Source organism: Mus caroli, chromosome X (assembly GCF_900094665.2).
Source record: "Mus caroli chromosome X, CAROLI_EIJ_v1.1, whole genome shotgun sequence".
Taxonomy (NCBI): domain Eukaryota; kingdom Metazoa; phylum Chordata; class Mammalia; order Rodentia; family Muridae; genus Mus; species Mus caroli.
The window spans coordinates 56,733,385-56,743,267 of NC_034589.1; the positions used below are offsets into that span (position 1 = coordinate 56,733,385).

The 9,883-nt window shown below is 38.6% G+C and overlaps 1 pseudogene; it reads left to right on the top strand.

Annotated features, from left to right (window-relative positions):
- The first annotated feature begins 8,916 nt into the window (after positions 1-8,916).
- Positions 8,917-9,497, top strand: LOC110287523 (annotated as a pseudogene).
- Positions 9,498-9,883: the final 386 nt, after the last annotated feature.

Below are 9,883 nucleotides of genomic sequence, written 5' to 3' on the forward strand. Positions count from 1 at the left end.
AATGAGCTCATATTACATTTTAAGTATATATTTAGCTTCTTACTATTTGTGTGTACATACATGCATGTGTTTGTGAGCATGTCTGCATGTGAGGGTGAACATCTCTGTGCTAGTGTACATGTGTGTGCATGTAGAGACCACCGGTCTGCCTCAGGTGCCCTTGTTCAAAAGCTGTTCTCCTTTTTATTGAGAAAGTGGCTCTCATTGGCTAGACTGGCTGTCAACTGAACCCAAAGAATTTGACTTATGTCCATACTTCACTAAACCGTTGCTCAACCCTGGGATACCTGTATGTACCACCATGGTCAGTTTTGAGTTAGTGCCAGAAATCTAAGTCAGGTCCTCCTACTTGCAAGGCAGGCACTTCATTGACTGAGCCATCTTCCCATCCTGTTTACTTTTTTCCACTCAGTACTGTAACTTGGGGCTTATGTCAAATCAATATCCAGTTGATTTAATTTTATATTTACTGCTGTTGTTGTTGGTTCTTTTTTGAGACAGGCTCTTGCTATGTATTCCTGACCTTGAAGTCACTATACTCATTATATAGACCAGGCTTTCCTCAAACTCATAGAGATCTGCCTGCCCCTGCCTCTGTCTCCTGACTGTTGGGATTAAAGATGTCGACCACCATGCCAGGTCCCTTGCTTGTCTTGTAATAAAGGGCTAAAAGCTACTTTTCAATTTATTTGTTGAATGAAGTTTCACTCTTTTCTTACATAACCATATCGACATTTTTTCTTATGATTTGTCATGTCAGTTTTATGAAATTGAAACAGAAAACTAAATTAATGCATTTTCAAAGCAATCATGGTACAGAATCCCAAATTATAATGATTCCTACAAATAATGGTTGTCTTACATGTTTTAGATAGCAGCTTTACAGTATGTTCCCTCCTGAAGCACTCATGTCACTTGTCACATAAGCAGCAATTCTTTTTCCATTCATTTTTTCATCGAAGAAGATGCTTATATAATAATACTTAATAAGCCAACGAGCTTGACTTTCCATAGGCATACGCCCCACCCTGGGATAAAAATTGGCAGTTATTCCACTGTAGTGCAGTGTTGCCTGCATTGGCCTGGATGGATTTCTTAGCCACCTTTTTGTTGTGTAATTGTAGGCAGTTTACATAACCGCTCTGTGCCTTAGTGTTCTCATCATTGTATCTAGACTTAAAATAGTGCAATTGTTACTATTATATGAAAATGTGTAAACAATTCTTGGAATAATAATAACAATGATAATAATAATAATTTACATTGCCATTTTTCAGAAAAAGGCTATTGGCTATGACCTTCTTCGGGGAACACTAGTTATTATGTTCTATAAACCATTTAGCACTTCTGTTTTGGGACAATTTACCCAGGAAGAGATAAACTGAGTTAGAGAATATGCATGAAGCTTTCCTCCTATTTTTCCACATGACTCTTGCAAATATTACAGTTTCATATCTTACCTTCATCTGTTAAATAACTTGATTTTTGTGTAAGTTGTGAAATAGAAGTCTAAATCCATAGTTTTGTGTGTACAAACCCTGTTTTACAGATCCATTTTATCAAAGAGACTATTACTCTTTTCCAGCTGTGTGTTCTTGGTATGCTTATTGCATACCAAAATCAGTTAAGCATAAGTAGATAGAAGTATTTTGGGGGTTATCTGTGCTGTTTCATTGCTCCGTATGTCTGTTGCTATGGCAGTATATCGTTTGGCATGCTGTGGCTTTGGATGATATCTTGCAATCAGATAGTATTATACTTCCAGTTTTGTTCTTGTCAGTTCTCCCTCAATTAACAAGAGATACAGATTGTCAGCCTGACAGGGGTGAAATCTGCTACTGGAGATGGGAAACATTTATGGCTGTGCTGTAAATTTGATTGAGTGTACATTGAATCACTAGATGGGGATGCTGGTCTGCACTCAGTATTCAAACCAAAACTAAAGCAAGCATTTCCAGGTTCTCTGCAGGCAGTCCTAGTTTCCCAGGGAATTGCAGTGTGTTTTCAAGAGAACCACATCATAGGGAAATATGGTCTTTCCACCAAAGGCTGAATGGGATCAAACTATGCAGAAGTCTTAGTGACTGAACTAGGTGACACAGGTTGTTTTATATTTATATTCTTAGGTTAAGAGTCTAATGTTTCGGAAGGTGCGATGGATGCCTCACAGGTTAAAAGAATTTGCTGCTCTTTTGGAGGACCTGAGTTTGGTTCTCAGCATCAAGCGAACGAATAACCTCTAAGCCCTGTTCCAGGAGATCCAATGCCTCCAACCTTCATGGGTATCTGCACTCATGTACCCCCCCCATAGCTACATATGAAATATTAATTAGCTACCCAAAGCAGAGCATTAAAAAGCTTGTCAGAATAAATAGGTTATGCATGAAGCACATACATGTTATATTGCATCAAGATTTAATGGCATATTTAATCCTATTCTTTTCTAGGTGTTTCTAGAACAGAGATTTATATTTCCTGTAGCCATAAGCTACTATCCCAAGGTTTGAGCATTTTTGATTGAAGGCATTCTTTGTGATGATTTAATAGTGGAAAAGTTTGTTCTTTCTTTCCTTAGTTTAAAATATTGATCAGTTTTTCTAAAATTTCTGAAGTAAAAATTCGAACTTTGAGAAGGGTAAAAGTTGTACCTTTCTCAGTAGTTAAAAACAGAGCTTAGTCTTTAAAGAATCAGCATGGGGACAATAGAGTGGATGTCCAGACATTAATGAGAATCGTGACAATCAGTAAGTACTTGAAAAGAAGGCTTCGTTTCCTCACTTTGTGAGATGGGCATGGTGACACACAATCTCAGCTTTTGTCCTAGCACTCAGGCGGTAAAGGCAGGTAGATCTCAGAGTTTGAGGCCATCCTGTTATACAAAGCAAATTCTAGGATGGCCAGAGATAAACAGAGAAGCCCTGTCTCAAACAAACAAACAAACAAACAAACAAACAAACAACAGAAAAACAAAATCAAACTCATCTAAACATCATTGCTATGTTAGTTTGCAGAGGCTGCTATCATAAATAAGCAGAAGCCAATTGCCTTCAAACAACAGAATTCAATTGTCTCTCAAGTCTGGATAGCACAGTAACAAAATGAAAGAGCCTGAAGGCCCATACCTGTTCTGAAAACTCTGGAGAATAGTTTGTTCTTGGCCTTTTCTAGACATTTGTAGCTCCGAGTACTTTGGTAACATAATTTTTTCTTTGCTGTCTGCAATAGCTTCATGATCTTGGATATTTCTGACTTTTCTCCTTGTGTTCCTATATGGATTGTGGATCTGCTAACATCCTTAATTTAATTACATCTTCAAATATTTTTTTTAATATTTTTATTACATATTTTCCTCAATTACATTTCCAATGCTATCCCAAAAGTCCCCCATAGCGCCCCCCACTTCCCTACCCACCCATTCCCATTCTTTTGGCCCTGGCATTCCCCTATATTGGGGCATATAAAGTTTGCAAGTCCAATGGGCCTCTCTTTCCATTGATGGCCAACTAGGCCATCTTTCGATACATATGCAGCTAGAGACAAGAGCTCCGGGGTTCTGGTTAGAACATCATGTTGTTCCAACAATAGGGTTGCAGATCCCTTTAGCTCCTTGGGTACTTTCTCTAGCTTCTCCATTGGGAGCCCTGTGATACATCCAATAGCTGACTGTGAACATCCACTCCTGTGTTTGCTAGGCCCCAGCATAGTCTCACAAGAGACAGCTATATTTGGGTCCTTTCAGCAAAATCTTGCTAGTGTATGCAATGGTGTCAGCGTTTAGAAGTTGATTATGGGATGGATCCCTGGGTACGGCAGTCTCTAAATGGTCCATCCTTTCATCACCGCTACGAACTTTGTCTCTGTAACTCCTTCCCTGGGTGTTTTGTTCCCAATTCTGAGAAGGTGCACAGTGTCCACACTTTGGTCTTCATTCTTCTTGAGTTTCATGCGTTTAGCAAATTGTATCTTAAATCTTGGGTATCCTAAGTTTTGGGCTAATATCCACTTATCAGTGAATACATATTGTGTGAGTTCNTTTGTGATTGTGTTACCTCACTCAAGATGATGCCCTNCAGGTCCATCCATTTGGCTAGGAATTTCATAAATTCATTCTTTNTAATAGNTGANTAGTACTCCATTGTGTAAATGTAGCATAATTTCTGTATCCATTCCTCTGTTGAGGGACATCTGGGTTCTTTCCAGCTTCTGGCTATTATAAATAGGGCTGCTATGAACATAGTGGAACAATATTCTTCTTTTCCAGATAACATGTATTTGGATAGGAATACGTCCATTTGGGGGCAGTAGGAAGTCACCATTCATCCCATTATAGCCTTCTTTAGTACACTTTGGCAATTTTCTTAGAGACAATAAAATAATGACAAGCACATAGGATCTTTTCAATCTCTTAGTAGTATCATGGAGAGGCAGATGTACTACCACTAATCAAGGTAGCATCTTTGGCCAAAATATAAAGTTGTAATATAGTAATTAGTATCTACACTGCGGGAAGTGGGTGCGTCCGCATGGGCCAAGATGGTGCCCTGGCCCATTGCTAGGCCCCGTGAACCCCACATGTTTACTTCCTTGCCCGAACATTCACGGTAAAACTGCATGCGTAAGCTGCCCAAGAAGCTAGACTATTCCTCGTGATCCGGATCTGTCAGCCTATCTGTGACCTATCTGAGCTCGTGCCTGGAGCGTGTGTGATTCAGATTGGATGAGGTGGTGTGGAGTGAGATGAGGTCAGCTGCCACTACTATAGGAGAATAGCCCTTGCTGCAGGAAGAAGAAGAAGAAGAAGAAGAAGAAGAAGAAGAAGAAGAAGAAGAAGAAGAAGAAGAAGAAGAAGAAGAAGAAGAAGAAGAAGAAGAAGGAAGAAGAAGAAGGAAGAAGAAGAAGGAAGAAGAAGAAGAAGAAGAAGAAGAAGAAGAAGAAGAAGAAGAAGAAGAAGAAGAAGAAGAAGAAGAAGAAGAAGAAGCAGCAGCAGCTGGGGGAGAAGGCTGTAAATGAAAAAGCTGCAAGTAAAGAAGCTGCTGTGTGAACCGGACTTGGTGTCCATGTCATTCTTGTCTCTGCGGGTCGGAGACTGTGATATACACCTGTGTAGTCAAAACCTAGTTGTGACAGCTCAGTCTTAACCTTACCAAAAAAATATATATTTTTTTTTGTTTACTAGTAATTCAGATGGGTACAAACATGGGTGCTACTACTAGAAAACGGGTGTTACAAAATACAAAAGTAAGGCACATGCTAGTGGTAAAGCACTGGCCCTGTGGTTGGCACCATTCCCAAATATAACATAAATGTTAATGTTACTGAGTTGTTCAGGTAACTAATTCGTGTTAAGTTCCTTAAAGAATGTGCTCTAGGGTAGTAGTATAAGGAATTACAATTACTACTTGTAAAAAGGGTAGGAAGAAATATAATAGAATTAGATCCTAAAAAAAAAGCCTGCTAAGTAAAAGTGAAGGACACATCTATATAATATCTCAAGCAGGTATTGGGATACTTGGTTTTTAGTGTTTACTGTTTCTCATTAAATCAGTTTTATTTCCATCACCAGGAATGAATTGCATGAGAAAGAATATCATTGTGTAGGAAATAGAGCCAACAAGATAAATTATTTCTCGGTGATATCTTTTTTTTTAACCTGATGAGAATTCATTTGTGATACATAGAATTCATTGTGATGAAAGCCCAGAGGAAAGACTTATGTTATAAAATGAAGGAATTTGAGATCCAAGGGAAATAAGGACCTGTCAGGTAGATTAAGAAATAACTTTTCAGAAATCACATCTTATATTGGAGACAAGAATTGTAAAGCTTCATCAGAATGAATATTCATAACTAACTTAATAACACAGAGGTAAATGCAATATGGGTAGCCTTTCCTCCAACTTTTAAAGGTCAAATTTCATTCCCACCCCAAGCCAATCTCCACAAGTTTAACACAGAAGAGAGACTGAAGAGTCAGCTGTTGTGGTTATGCTATTTGAAAATGAGGATGGTTGGGACACAGCTAGCTTTGCAACTTTGTACTGCTTGTGCGATTTCCTAATTCCTAAGTCTTCTCTAGTAGACTTCCCTCCAGCTTCAGACTTGATTTTTGTCAGAATTACGTTCTGCATGCTTAACCCAGTGCCCGAATCTCAGCAAGTATTTTGTGTTGTATGCTTGTTTGACAGAGAAGGTACAAGAGTTAATCAACCAAAGCTGCTCAGACGTCATTATCTCTGGTGGCAGCAGAGACACACAAGATTTTTATTCACCCTCACAGCATTTGCCACCAGAAATGTCAGCCACAGAGAAGACTGCATTTCTGTATCTGGTACAACTCCAAGGATTGAAGTAGGTTAAATAAAGACACTCACAAAATATGAGTGAAGTGAATAAAGAATGCACTAAGTGATTGAATGAGCAAGTGTCTTGTGATCAAATGAAAACAAGCAGCTTAATTTGGGGACTTAAGCTAATTTAAGCAAACAACAAAGCAAAATTTTAGGAAGGATTCTGATGGAAACCACTTAGCTGTCCTTTGTAAAATGGCAAGACTCTACTTATTATAGTTTCACTTTGTTTATACCAATTCCCTAGAACTGTATTTGGAAATGTGCCATATCATAAAACAGCCAGAACCAACAATGCTGCTAAAAAGACATCCTCACATAGTACATAGGACTGACTTATAGTTGTTCCTGGGAGATAATAGGTACCCCAAATATGGACAGCTCCAAAAGAAGTATGCCGAGTTTGAAAAAAAATTGTGTAATGCAGGTTCTTTATTTAGGAAGAAGTGCAAATAACAGTTGCTTGAAGGAAACCCAAGTTTGTACCTTAGCTATCTGTGTAAGCAATGTGCAGTTTGATCTAGAGCGTGAAGGGTAGCAAGCCATTGCCTAGCAATGTGCTTAAACGAGAACATATAGATTTGCAGTTCATGTAGTCATCCAGAGTGTTAGGCTAAGTCAGCCAGCTTATGCCATGGTGATTTCTCACACCAGTTTCCAGAGCTCTGAGCAAATCATTGCAGCACATATGTTTTTAAGGGTGGGAAGACGATGTATGATTAGTAAGTATCACTGAATCCAACTGAACCTTTGCTCGGAGTGTACATATCTGAGAGACTGAGGTGGCCTTGATGGCCTATACCATGAGGAGGGTGAAACAACCTCCTGATAACACAGCAATGGCAGCTGTCTAGATTGTAGATGACTTCTGGGGAATGTGCACAGGCTGAGGATAGAATGCAGACCGTTCTTTTTGTTACAGGTTTTTTGAAAAATAAGCAGATTTTTTTTTACAAACTTGTATTTACTCCTTAACAATACAACAGAACAATTACATAAAATGTCCTGTGAGTGAGTCCCATGAAAGCCCTATTTACCACATCTTGCACAGAAATAATCACTAGCATCTGCCCTTCTGTCATATGTATTTTGTTTTTGTTTTTGCTTTTTGTTTGTTTTTTTTTCTTTTAAGACAGGTTCTCTCTACATAGCTCTGGGTGTCCTGGAATCACAATATAGACCAGGTGGTCTTGTCACAAACTCAGGGATTTGCCTACTAGTGCTGGGATTTGCTACACCACCTCTGACCTCACAGACTACTTTTAATTTAATTGTAAATAGAGCAACGTACACACATGGATTTTCTAACACATACATTGGCTGATACTGTATATAGCATTATGATATGCAGTTTTTTATAAAACCTCATGCCATGAACCTAGTTACACTTCAGTAGACAAAACACAGAGTAGTAGTTTCAGTTAGAGATCATTCTCTATACATGTTTATATGTGCCTTTAACATGAAAGATAAGACAAAATATAAAATCCTGTTACTTTGTTTCTTATTCTTATCATATTGTAAAAATAATTTAATCTCAACAAATATATATTTTTAATTTTATAGGTTGTTTGTCTTATACTGGTCAACATTTAAATTGCTTAAATTTAGATTGTTTGTTTTGTTTATTTTAACCATATTAAAGAAGGAATTCCATAGTTACTTTCTTTGTCCACAATTGATATTATATGTGCGTGTGTGTGTGTGTGAAACTTCTGAGCAAAAGAATATATTCCACTTTTAACACAAGAGATACTTTCAAATTGTTTTCCAGAAATCCTTTCCAACACTAAATATTACTAGACTTAAACATATTTTAGATCTATTCATATTACTCTATATATGTAATGTTTCATCTGCATTTATGTATATATTATTTGTGCATGACTGTTGAGTCCTTGGGATCTGGGGTTACTGATGTTGGTGAGCCACCATGTAGGTGTTGGGAATCAAACCCAGTTCCTCTGCACTCTTAACCACTGATCCCTCAGACTTATAATAATTGCCAGTTTGAAAGGGAAAGTTATTTGATAGTTTGTACTTTTCTGGTTATTAATAAGATAGGCCTGCTGTTTCATTTTACATTCTTATTTCCTACTGTTCATCACTCTACTTGTTGATAGTCTGCCCTTTCTCTTTTCTTCCTGATCTGACTCATGCTTTACAGAGAAGTCCACTGAATTTTACCTCAACGATATCACTTCAGTTTTCTCATTAAAACTCAATCAGTCAAAATCAGAAAAACATCAAAAAATAATCTACAGGCACTTCACAGGTCCGTGGAAGCATCAGAAGTTTGGTGTCACACAGGTTAAAAGATCGCAGGCACTTTTTTTCTTTGTTCCAGGGTCAGTGTTCTTGGGATGTCAACATATCTAGGCTTTTTCAGTCTTTTTCACCAGGTCTCACGAGTGTCTTAAATGGGCTCTGAAAGGGAAAAATTTTCACACTTGGCCAGGCCAGTTTAGACTCTTGTGCACCTACAGTGACCCCCAATGTGCCTAGGGTGAGTCTATTCTCATCAGTGTAGTGCTCTCTTGGAGCGGTGTCCCTGTGTGGCATCTTCACAATGTCTGCTCCATTTGAGGAGTACAGCAGGGTGGTTCCTTGTGGGGCTCCTTGGGGACAGTGGTACTAGACCCTGGAGGAGGTGTTCATTGAAGTTCAAGTTCCCTCGGGAACTCGCGCGCGGGACATCCAGTGAGGCCTGCAGAGTCTACAAGTGGCTCTGGCCACTTGAATGAAAAAGGTGGCCACGGCATCCTCTAGGTAGCAAACCAGAGCTTGTCCCGAGTTTCTTCTTCTGACCTCTCCCACTCTGCGTCCTAAAATTCACGGTGTCAGAGGGATGACTGCTGGGTGTGGCAAGGGGAAATTGATCCTACAATTGCTGACGAAGGAACATGGACTTTGGAGGATGGAAAAATGGTCTGCATTGTCCTGACAAAAATCAAGAGAGATGCCGCAAACTGTTGGACTTCTCTTCTAGAATCTAAAAATGCAGCTGACCCCTGGGTGCAAGACCAAATGCAGAGAAAACTTACATTAGAGAGATTCCAGAAAGAAAATCCTGGTTTTGACTTTAGTGGAGCAGAAATCACTGGGAACTACACAAAGGGTGGACCAGATTTCTCAAACCTTGAGAAATGACTTCTATTGCTTAGCTTTTCTCTGTGTTGTGGATCCCATCCCGGCAGGTGCTGGCAACTTAATGCAGCTGATGATGTAAAGGATGAAACATTTGATGTCTATAGTTAAAAGATTACAAAGTGTATTTCCATATGGTTGTACAAGATTACATTTAGATATGGTTTATATAGGAGAGATAGCAGCTTTCCTGTGGATAGATGGCAACTTTTATTGCTCTGCATTAAGTTTTATATGCTACATTTTCCTAATTTTATATATAATTGTATTTTTATGACAAAAACATTGGCATACAAATCATATGAAATGAAAAGGTGCCCTCATGGAAAATATTTGTGTGTATGTGTGTTATGCAAAATAATGTTGTTGAGTAAGAAAAAAAATAATAT